General features: G+C 34.3%; 1 pseudogene; it reads left to right on the top strand.

The window, feature by feature from the left end:
* The first annotated feature begins 2,844 nt into the window (after window positions 1-2,844).
* On the top strand, window positions 2,845-11,500 carry LOC116863769 (annotated as a pseudogene).
* Window positions 11,501-12,151: the final 651 nt, after the last annotated feature.

Below are 12,151 nucleotides of genomic sequence, written 5' to 3'. Positions count from 1 at the left end.
CAGCACCCTTCTTTTCCCAATCCTGTTAGGTGAACCTGCCACCATTATAATCACACTCTGAGCATTTGAAGTATTCAGATGAAAAGCAATATGGAATTGCAAACATGCAATAATGTGTACTATTTTTACTTTCAAGAGAGAATATTACTTTAATGTGACTTTCTATTATATTCCTCCTAGATCTTTCCCAGTGCTATTACAATGCATTTCTAGAAATCTTAGAATGACATATTATAAAATGTGCTTTTAGAGCAAGCTGTTTTACTGTTACGGTTCTCAAATCAGAAATCAGAAGAGAAATTACTTATTCTTTATTAGTCTATGTATGTTAAGCTCTAGAAAAGGAAAATCAGAGCATGGTGTGAATTTGAATATTGAGTACTATTTTAGAAAAAAAAAGTGCAGTTTCTCCCCTTATTAAAGTTTTCCTTTAAAAAATAGGCCTATCTAAAAATATACTGTCGTAGTTAATGGTGATGTCAGTGTAATCCTAGAAGCATTATGAATACTCCATAGACAACAAAACTTTGTTTCAATCTTAGAAATACCAGAAATAGGAATTTCCATGTTGTTATTAGTCCAATTCATATTTTTGTGCAATAAATGAAAATAATTTCTTAAAGTGCATTCTGCAGAAATTTAGTTCCTCAAGATGGCCAGAAAAGACAACAATTTTGTGGTCCATTATGTTTGGAAATCATATACCATAACCTTCTTTGGAGAATGTGTTAAATTATTAACATTTCAATGAGCTTTAAAAGAAGCCAACCATAGATAGATAGATACATACATACATAAATACATTCATACATATATAGATAGATAGATATACACATATATGTATATATATGTTATCTTTATAAACTCTCTATATATGTATAAATAATTTAACTTACAGTTTTCCTCTTTAATTTATCTCAGAAGATTTTTTTTCTGCCCGATCTTCTATACTATCCAGCATAAATAGGGTGCCAAAGAATTTGTTCCCAAAGTCCCCCATAAATGTAACATATACATGTCTCTATTTTTAATAAGAAGGAAAAAGGTCATGAAACCCTGACTAGTTGTAAGATACTATGAAAATTCCGATAAGCTCTTATATTGATCTTGTTTAATCCTGTCTTAGAAAGTAGTGACCAACTTATTGTTGAGTTCTCTAGCTGTTTCTGTATCTAATATAATGAGGTGTAAACTTCTCCCATCTTCTCTTATATCACATATTTTATTGGTTTTATTTGATATGATGTCATTTATAATACTGCTGTCATAATACTTAGTATTACCTTTTATATGGTTCAGTGTATTCTAACATTTTTAATTAACATTAACAAGCAATATAAATACTTTTAAAAGTTATTTTTATTCTCTTAAATGCTGTATGTCCCATATGATTTTCAAGTAGGCAATTACCAAAATTTATATATACTATTTATATAATTCATGCAATAAATAAAAACATAATTGCCTAAGATGCATTCTGCTGAAATATGGTTCAGTATATAGAAATTTTTGTTTTGTAAACATACTTGGGAAAGTCCTGTGTGATTTACCTTTAGTACATTTTAAGTATCTGTCCTTTTTGAGTGTCACCTTGGACTTAGAACTTTTATAAAATCAACTTAATAAAACTGACATTAATTACTATTTTCTTTTTTTTAATATTTTATTTATTTATTTGATAGAGATCACAAGTAGGCAGAGACGCAGGCAGAGAGAGAGGAAGGGAAGCAGGCTCCCTGACGAGCAGAGAGCCCGATGTGGGGCTCGCTCCCAGGACCCTGGGATCATGACCTGAGCCGAAGGCAAAGGCTTTAACCCACTGAGCCACCCAGGCGCCTCTACTATTTTCTTGTTATGAATCTCAAATTGTCACTATTTGGCAGGTGGGAACTCTAATTCCCTGGCTTCTTCATTCTCACTGGTACTATTTTAGACATCTTTGAAATTATCTTTGTTTTCTGGAAATAACAAGATAACCCTGGGTCATCTTAATTTTCTTCCCCCAAACATTGATTTAGCTGAGTCTTAGGACAGTATCAGAAGTCTAAATTTGGGTACTAAATCCACTGACAATAGCTTTTTCTAAGCATAGGTGGCAAGCATATAGATAGATAACACCAAAAGGTAACATACAACAAGCATATAGATAGATAGGTAACACCAGAAGTTTCAAAAATTCATTTGTGTCCTAGAGGGGATTTTTAAAAACATATTTTGAGGTCATATTCATTTTTCTAATTTAATTTTAAGTTTACAGAGTTCTTATCCTGCTCTGTTACAAGCTGTTTTTAGTGCATTTTCTATTTTGTTGAGCTAGAAACTTATCTCCTTTCTGTCACTAAAGCCTTTTTTATTAATTGTATTATATCATGCTTTTTTTTTTCTATCAAAGGACATTCATTAAGTAGTAGTCCACTTCCCGTTAATGTTACTCAAATATTTGGGGCGCCAGGGTGGCTCAGTGGATTAAGCCTCTACCTTTGGCTGAGCTCATGGTCTCAGGTTCCTGGGATTGAGCCCCACATCAGGCTCCCGATTCCCCCACCCCCCGCCCACCTCTCTGCCTACTTGTGATCTCTCTCTCTCTCTGTGTGTCAAATAAATAAAAAAATAAAATCTTTAAAAAATATTACTCAACTATTTAAAGAACTATGTATTCAAGGTAAAACACTGAGTGGCATTTTTTAAATTTTCCATGGTCTAATTGGAATATTGAAAATAACTCACAATTCAATTTCCTGTTACTGATTTCGTAATTTGTATAGGTGAGTGGCAAAATGTATTTTGGATCTAAATGTAGTGATGAGACTAAGGCCTAATGTTAAAGCAAAGTGAGAAAGTGTCATGACGAGTACAGTCAGGTAGGATTCCTGGAGGACCAGAAAATGTACAGAGCTGAGGCAGCCCCCACCAAGAGCCCTAACATGTAACAGGGTGAAAATAGCCCAAAGTACCACCACCTTAAGGAAGTTATAAGAGTGATCATGGTGAATGGTGTAAAGTGTGTTCCTTAATTGTAACATAGCTAGAATAAAAGGATACATACTCTGAGAAACATGTAAGAAACTGAGGCTATGCAGAAGGGTAAGGCATTTAGAAGCAAATGAAATGGAGTGAGGCTGGGATAATTCCTGAACTTTTTTGTTGTTGACTATCGGCAAGTGCATTCCTGAAACCCTGAAAAATATCAGCATAGACTAGAAATTAAGAAACCAGTAAAGAACAGCACTGTAGTATTTATTTAACAGACATGATAATATGAATAATCTGAACTTTCCTTTGTGTGTGCTGAGGAGGATCACTGGCAGTATGAAAGGAAATAAATAGATGAAATAGTTTTGATGATTGTTAGTCATGGTGAAAACCAAGTACTAAAGCACACATGTGCAGGTAGGGGTGTGTGTGTGTGTGTGTGTGTGTGTTTAAGGTCACTTTGGGAAGATCAATAGCAGTCTAGATTTAGACAAAAACCTATCCTATAATGAGTTAAAGAGAACTGATATTTTAATTTTGCTAACAAAGGATTATAATATATTTGAATGAAGTTTCTTATTTCTATATGACCAAATTAGTCTGTATATTAATAAAACTCACAAATACACAAAGTGATAATAACATATTGGATCTATATAATAGTTTGAAATTGCATATTTTGCACATAGATAATAATCAAGCTTTCTCAAAAGCAAACTATTCAATCTCTTGTACGTAAATGAAAGTTTTTCTGTTATTTAATGAATTGACTGTTATAAATTGCTTCTCACGTTTACAAGTTACTTTCAAAAATAATAGATAACTTTCTTAGACTTTTGGTCTCAGGAAACCGTTTGCAATTTTTTTACATCAATTTTGAGGATTGTTTTTGATTTATCAGCTTCTAATTTCAATATTAATATTCTTTCTGAAGAAGAGATGCTTAAAACTTGATTTTGACCCTATAACGTCACTGTGAATAGTGAAAATTGATTAATAGGTAGTTTTGTATCAATTTAAGACATTTTCATTTCCAACTTTATTAACAATATTTATAAAAACATGTACTGTGAGTAAAATGAAAATATGCATATTGTATCTAGACATAGACAAAATGTTAGCTCTTTAGTTTTATTTGGAGAAGAATGTAGTTCCAGAAAAGCTTTAATAAATAGAATAAACATTCTATGAGAAAGAAGGGAAATATGGCAAGAAACGTTTTGCCAAAAATGGTATTTTACTATTAACTATGACTATAAAATAACAAATGTTTTCCTGAGAAGAAAAGCCAGCTTCAAGATGATATAGTCACCCTTTTGAATAAAACACCAAAAACATTTAAAGGGAAATTGAATACATTTCTAATAAAGTAAAAATCTGATCTTTCATTTGAGAAGTAAAGAGCACAATTTAGCTAAGCTAAAAGGCTCTAATTAGTCATATTTGGATTTATTTATTTATTTTTAAAGGTTTTATTTATTTGAGAGAGAGAGGACAGAATTCATGCGAGAGAGAGAGCATGAGCTGGGAGGAAAGTTCAAGAGACAGGGAGAAACAGGCTCCCTGCTAGTAGAGAGTTGGACACAGGGCTCAATCCCAGGACCATGAGATCATCACCTGAGCCGAAGGCAGATGCTTAACTGACTGAGCACTCCCCCGCCTTAAATTTAAGAAACTAAAAATGATTCATGAAATTCTTTCCACTGTAACTTTTCAAGATCTAATTGTTATATTAGATTTTAGAACTTAATATGTTGATTTAATCCTCTTCAGTGTGAACTTAGGAAGACCCTAGTTAAACTAGTTAAATAACAATTCTTACTCCTAGAAGCTGATTATTTCTACACAGCCTTTTGGTTTTAATAGGAATCAGAATGTTTTTCAGGTTCTTGGTTTGGATGTAGATAGTCTACTTTTGTAAGTTGCCATTTTTTTAAAGCTATCATCACTCATATTTTTAACATTTTATTTTCAATACCTATCAGGCTGAAGTTTTACAAGGTTATGTTTAGGAGAAATAGAAGTACTATATCAAAAAATTATTTCATTTGGAGATAATACTAACCAAAGAAATGAATCCTGAAAAAGAGGTTGAATTAAAATAATGAATGGAAGAACTAATGGACAATCTTAAGAATTATCACACTTGTTTTCAGATCACTTTTCTCTGATTTTTTCTGGTGAAGAAATTACATTTAAGGTCAGAATACTGAGAAAATAAACAGTAATAAAAATAGCTTTAACTAAGCAGTGATCATGTCAAACACAGTCTCTGTGTATAATATTTATATAGAGAAAATCCTAAAGACTACACCAAAAAGTGGTTAGAACTAATCAACAAATTCAATAATGTTGCAGTATATTAAATTAATATACAAAATCAGTTGCATTTCTATTCACTAACGATGAGATACCTGAAAAAAGAAATGAAACAATCCCATTGACAATAGCATCAAAAACTAGAAAATACTTAGGGATCAATTTAACCAAGATGATGAAAATTTGTACACTGAAAATTATAAGACACCGATGAAAGAAATTGAAGAAGACACAAGTACATACAAAGATAACACATGTTCATGGATCAGAATAATTAATATTGTTAACATGTCTGTAATACCGAAACCATTTATAAATTCAGTTCAGTATAAAAATTCCAATGGCATTTTTCATTAAATAAAAACAAAACAAAACCTAAAAATTGTATGGAAGCACAAAAGATCCCGAATAGCTAATGCAATCCTGGAAAAGAACAAAGCCGGAGGCTTCACACTTCTACATTCCAACTTAATTACGAAGCTAAAGTAAACAAATCCTGTGACACTGGCTTAAAAACAGAGGCATAGAGCAATGGAACAGAATTGAGAGCCCAGAAATAAACCCACATATATGGTCAACAAATATTTGATAAGGAAGCCAAGAATATTAAATGAAGAGAAGATAGCCTCTTCCATAAATGACATAAAACTGCACTTCCAATTTACAACACTCAAAAAAATTAACTGTAGGTGGATTAAAGCTTTAAATATAAGACCAGAAACCGGAAAAATCCTAGAAGAAAACACAAAGGTAAACTCTTTCAGATTGGTCTTGGCAATAATTTTTTAGGATGTGACACCAAAAGTGCAAGCAACTAAAACAAAACTAAACAAATGTGATTCCTTAAAAAAAATGGGATTGTGTGAGAGAAAATTTTTGCAACACCAAAGAAACAGTCAGGAAATTAAAAAGTCAGTCTATAGAGTGGGAGAAAATATTTGCAAACCATCTTGTCTGAGAAGACACTAATATCCAAAGTGTATAGAACGTATACCTCTCAATAGCAAACAACAATCATAGTAATGAGAGTTAAAAATGGGCAGAAGGCTTGCTTAGATGTAGACATATTTTCCAAAGACAAATGGCTAAGAGGTAAAGGAGAGAGGCTCAGCATCACTGATCATCAGGGAAATGCTAATCAAAACCATTATGATTTATCACCTCACACCTGGTAGAATGGTTATTATCAAAAAGACAAAAGCTAGCAAATTCTGGCCAGGGATGGAGAAGGGGAATCCTTGTGCACTCTCTATGCAACCGCTATGAAAAACAGTATGGAGCTTCCTCAGAAATTAAAGACAGAACTACCAGAATAAGATCCTGCAGTTCTAACTGGGCTCCTTTGTTGTTTTCTGTATGCAAGTCAACATGTATTAAAGAGACTTTCCCCTAATTTGACTTAATTTTCTTATTTTTAAACCTGTCACTGCAATTCTACATTTATTACTTTCAGAAAGGTTTTAGTATTTTTATTTTATATTTACCTATTAAAAGAACAATGCAGCACTATTTTTGATAGGCTATAAACACAGGAACAGAATCAAAGTATGTGATATATCTGCTGAGGAAATCATAAAATAAGATTCATAAAATAGATATCTTAGTACTGCATAAATTTGCTCAGCAAAATTTTGCAACATGAATGTCTCTATCAGTTGGCTTATTTTATATTATCAACTCCATTGCCAACATAGAGTCTCATTTCTTTTGTAACGTCATTGTTAATAGTCTAGTTTTTAGTACAAAAATAGTTAAATCTAGTTTTATTATTTAGTTTTTGTCTATTTGTTTTTGTCTGATGTTTATAGATGTGGGCTTACAGTATAGTTCAATTTATTAGGTACTTAAACGACTTCAAGTTTCCATCAGATACAAGCAATATGTGGGAGCACCTCATTCAAATTGTGCCTCTGAATTATATCATGTTCCAATTACTTTAATATATCATTATCCTCAATCCTTTCTGCAGAAAAGGGCCATATATTCTACATTAACTCCTTTTAATAATGCTAGTGAACATTGAAATAAAGATACTTTTTAGAAATGTGTAATAAAATAAAAATACAACTGCTGCTAGTTTCTACAAAGCTGTGAATGCATGATTGAATTTAAAACAAAAATTAAATTATTGATTTCCTGAGAGAATAAGCACTTAAAATACAGTATATGTAGTCACAGTATGATGCAGCATATTAAATTATACTTCATTAGTATATTTAGTATATTTCAGAATGTGTAGCTTAAATTTTATATTGGATATTGTAGCCTGAAGCTATAAACACATATGTGTGTGTGTGAGTGTGCGTGTGTGTGTGTGTGTGTGTGTGTGTAGCTGATACTATCTATATTTAAAATCTTACTATTGTATTTATCATGGAATTTTCACATTATTTTTGTTTTTGAGAGTTGCACTGAAATATTTATCTAGATAACCTGATTTTTTGGAGCTCCCTTAAGTTTTTCATTATTAACCAACTTCTGCAGAATGTTTATTTTCCTATCCTAGCAGGCAGTTCAATTAAAAAGTATTTTTATTTCAGTGTTCACTATAACTATTAAAAGGAGTTTAGTAAAGCATATATAGGCCTCTTCTAAGAAAAGATTGAGAATAATGAATAATTAAAACAATTTCAATATGAAGTAATTTAGAGACCACAATTTGCATGAGGCTTTTATGTATACCTGAATTTCTGTAAGCTTGTGTTTAAACTTTGTTAGTTTTAACTGTGGAAGGCCCAAGATATTCCATAGTTGTTTTAACTAGGGGAGCTCACCCTCCAGACCCTTTGTCCCCTAGGGAATCTTTTCAGAACTTGCTTTAAGTCTTTCTTTTAAGATGATTCTAAAGTATTATGGGTTGTACAGCGTCTCCCTACAAATTCAAATACTGTAATCTTAACCCCCAAGTACTTCCGAATGTGAACTTACTTGGAAATAGGGTTATTCTAGATGTAATTAGTTGAGATGAGGTCATACTGGAGTAAGGTGGGCTTCAACCCAGTATAACTGGTGATTGTATAAAAGGGGGAAATATGAACAAAGACACACATACAGAGAAGACTCATGTGAATATGAAGGCAGAGATACGGTACAGGGTCTACAAGACAAAGGATGGCAGAGATTGCTGGCAAAGCACCAGAAGCTAGGAGAGAGGCATGGAACAGATACTCTCTCATGGTATCAGAAGGAACTAACTCGGCCAAAACCTTGAACTCAGACTTCTAGTATCCAGAACAAATTTCTGTTGGTTAAGTCACTCACATCTTTGTACTTCCTTATGGCAGTTCTAGGAAACAAATAGAAGTCTTACAATAGGGAATGGTCCTTATTTTTCAAATTCGGCCTTTTTGATTTCTCAGAGGAATTCCAGGGGTATCAAGGAGGTATCAAGTAGGTTGAACAATTCTGACAGAATTCCTATGTCCTAAGGAACTCTTCTACCAGGGTGTCCCTCATCTTCTGGTATCCATTCCTCTTTAAATCTTTGATGGCCACTTTCTGCTAAGACATGAGTGTACAAGCCAGCCCTCAGCCATGGACTCCCAAGGAATCCCTATGCTGACTTCCGAATTCCAGTCTCTACCCAGCATCTTCCTCATCACTATTCTGGCTTGCAGACTCCTGCTGCTTCAGCTGACCAGAACTCTGATTTCTGGCTCCTCAGCACAATGGGACTTCTGTGCTCTGCAAAATTCCACATCTTTATTAAGGCTGAGAAAATTGTCCCCAGGCAGAGGAGTGTGATTGTTGAGTTCACATCACTGAGCTCAAGTCATTGCTGAAGTTCTGTCAGGATTGTAGCTTTGCACTCACTTTGTGAAACCAGATGCCTCATATGCTTTGTCCAGTTTTATAGCTGTTCACAGCAGAAAACTAGTCCGGTTCCAGTTATTCCACAAACACAAGGCTCTGTCTTTATGAGTGAAACACGTGAAATCTAAAAATTTTGATACTGATAAGCTACTATCTAAATTCCTATGGATGTCTGACTAAAAGACTATATCATAGCTTTCCCATAGCTACCATAATCTTTGGGTTAATAGTAATCTCTCTTTTCTTCTTCTCCTCTCCTTCCTTCTCTCCCTCCCCTCCCCTTCTTCTTCCTCCTGCTCCACCTCCTCCTCCTTCTCTCATGTATATATGCCTATATATAAGCATATATATATATATATATATATATATATATATCCAAATGACACTAATTTCTCTACCATGCCACCCCTTTGTTAGTCTATAATTCAGTTTGACTATAACATTTTTGTGATTGTTTCATTAAGCAGTACAATTGACCAAAATATATAAATGTTGCAATGCTATGTCAATAAGGCCCCACAGAAATCACACAGGACAGGGTACCTGGGTGGCTCAGTGGGTTAAGCCACTGCCTTCGGCTCAGGTCATGATATCAGGGTCCTGGGATCGAGTCCCACATCGGGCTCTCTGCTCAGCAGGGAGCCTGATTCCCTCTCTCTGCCTGCCTCTCTGCCTACTTGTGATCTCTCTTTCTGTCAAATAAATAAATAAAAATCTTAAAAAAGAAAAAAAAAAGAAGAAATCACACAGGACAATTTCTTAATCTTCTCTCTCCAGCCTAAGTAGTTTTCTGATATCATGATGCTATATTTTGTATTAACCTAGAGTGATATATAATATCTTTGATACTGGCAAGTCTATTTTGTCACTTTTTTCTTTGCCTTTTTGAAAAAAAAAAATAATGGTATAAATCATTTCCTTCTGGTAACAAAAATTTGTGGTTAGTAATCTCAAGTGATAACTGTTATTCTAAATATTACTGAAAGAAGTGAGAGAGAATAAGCTTACTTTTTTTTTAATCATGAAAACAGTGATTTGATTTCTATGTGTTCATGCTGTAAATGATCCTTAATTAAAATACCATAAACTGCCAAAGAAGCCATGAAGATGTAGCAATCAATCATCAGTAAAGAGAACCATAAATATTGATAAATTTAACCACCTAGAACAATGGAAGCTGTAGATAATGTAGACTATAGAGGACACCAACCAGCCAAATAGAGGTAAACAGAGTATAATGAGACAAACAGAACTAATCAAAATATAAATCATTTACAAATGTGATAATTCTAAAATATCCGTTTATAGCTGGCAGGAGATTTTGACCCAGAAGTTGTCCAAAAGGATGTTACTCTCTGGTCCTGTATGTCAACTCATAGTCTTTTCTTTGCATAATATTACTTGATCTGTGTTCTAAAGAAAAATACAGTTTTCTCACAATTATCGTGATAAAACAAGTTATCCAAAAAGTAATCTTTTAACTTAAGATTAAACAAAAGAACACTTTCAGGGAGAGGATTTTCTCCTTTAAACAATGAATTCCCTTATGTATTAAAAAATATTTTAGTTGCAGGAAGCACCTTGTCCCAGGCAGTGGTGGTGGCAGTTGCCCCAATATGTGTTGGGGTGGGTGGCTGACCCTGGGGATCGGAGTAGACCTTTTGACGCAAATCTCAGTGACCACTGCTGGAGCATGACCTGTGCCATGACCACTTCTGACACCTTCTTTGTAGCATTTTAAAAAACTTCATGAGATCTTCCATGGCCTCCATGAACACCTTTTAGGGGTGCCAGAGTGTCTCCTGTGGATGACAGGGACAAAAGAGAAGAAGAAGCTGATCAGATTTTTCCTCTTGCAAATGAAATTCTGGCAGAGATGGAAGAGAAACCGCATCATGCACCTCTATTTTTTCCTAACCTTATGATGTCAAAGCTTCGAACCTACCAGAAGGCCTTGCCAAACCTTCATCAGAAAGTAAGAAGCATATCTTTGACAACCCCACCTGGAGGGTGAGGACACATGAAATATGGCACATACACTATAGAGAATGAGCGTATGAAGGGGTTGCAGTCTCAAAGAGTGTTGCTTCTGCAAGGTACTGACGGCCTGAACTGGACTACCCAGAGTATTGGGTGTTCTCATTGGACTGCCACAGAGACGAGCCAGATTGGCCCAGAAATCACAGAAGAGCTGGGGGAGCAGCGTGACCAGTTGGAATGTACCAAGAGGAGGTTGGTAAACAAATACAAGTGAAAACTTGAGCAGAAGTGGAAAGATTCTCTGTCCAATGTTCAGAAAAGTGACAACCAGCAAGCTGCTACTCTCTATCCTCATGTCACTGGAGCTGGCCTTCCTAGGGACCTGGATTATTACAGATCCTTTCACAAGCACTGAACTTCCTACAGGAAAGGGTTTGTGCACCAGAACTTTGATCTGTGAATGAATGGTGTTAGAGAAGGGGAATAAGCATAGTGTTGCTATGAGCTAATGGTTCAAGGATGTACTGTGTTTAGTAGCCAGACTTGGGGGGGGGGGGGAGAAGGCAGAAAACCATTTAATTGTGAAGGAAAAGTAACAAGACCAGTATGATAGACCAAGGTAATAAATGCTGCTTGACTTCTTTAAAAAAAAAAATTATATGCATATTATCAAGTTTTCAGGTAATAAATGAAATGTCTCAGGAAAATGCCTAATTGCTTCAACGCATAGATGTGAAGAGCCAGTAAAAGGTGAGGGTAGACTGAAACTAAATTTCTGAGGGCCTTCAATAAAATTCTAAGTGATAAGAATTTTAAATCAATGCAAAGAAAGAAAACAATCTAATTGGATTTTAGGAAGAAACTCTCTCTGGCTTTGGGTGCCAACAACACAGGTAACTTGAATAATTCTTATCTGTTGTGTATTAGAATGGCAATAGGTTAAATTTTCAGAACAGTCCGAAATATTATATTCCTAAAGCTCATGGGTATAAAAGTTCTTTTAAAGAACATTTGTAAGTTTCAGGTATTCAGGTGATTCGAGAAAAAAAGCCCAAATTGTTTATGT

This window comes from Lontra canadensis, unplaced genomic scaffold (assembly GCF_010015895.1).
Source record: "Lontra canadensis isolate GAN:19392208 unplaced genomic scaffold, GSC_riverotter_1.0 scaffold4, whole genome shotgun sequence".
NCBI classification, from domain to species: domain Eukaryota; kingdom Metazoa; phylum Chordata; class Mammalia; order Carnivora; family Mustelidae; genus Lontra; species Lontra canadensis.
The sequence above is the reverse complement of the archived record's forward strand: the minus strand, read 5'-3'. Positions and strand labels throughout refer to the sequence as shown.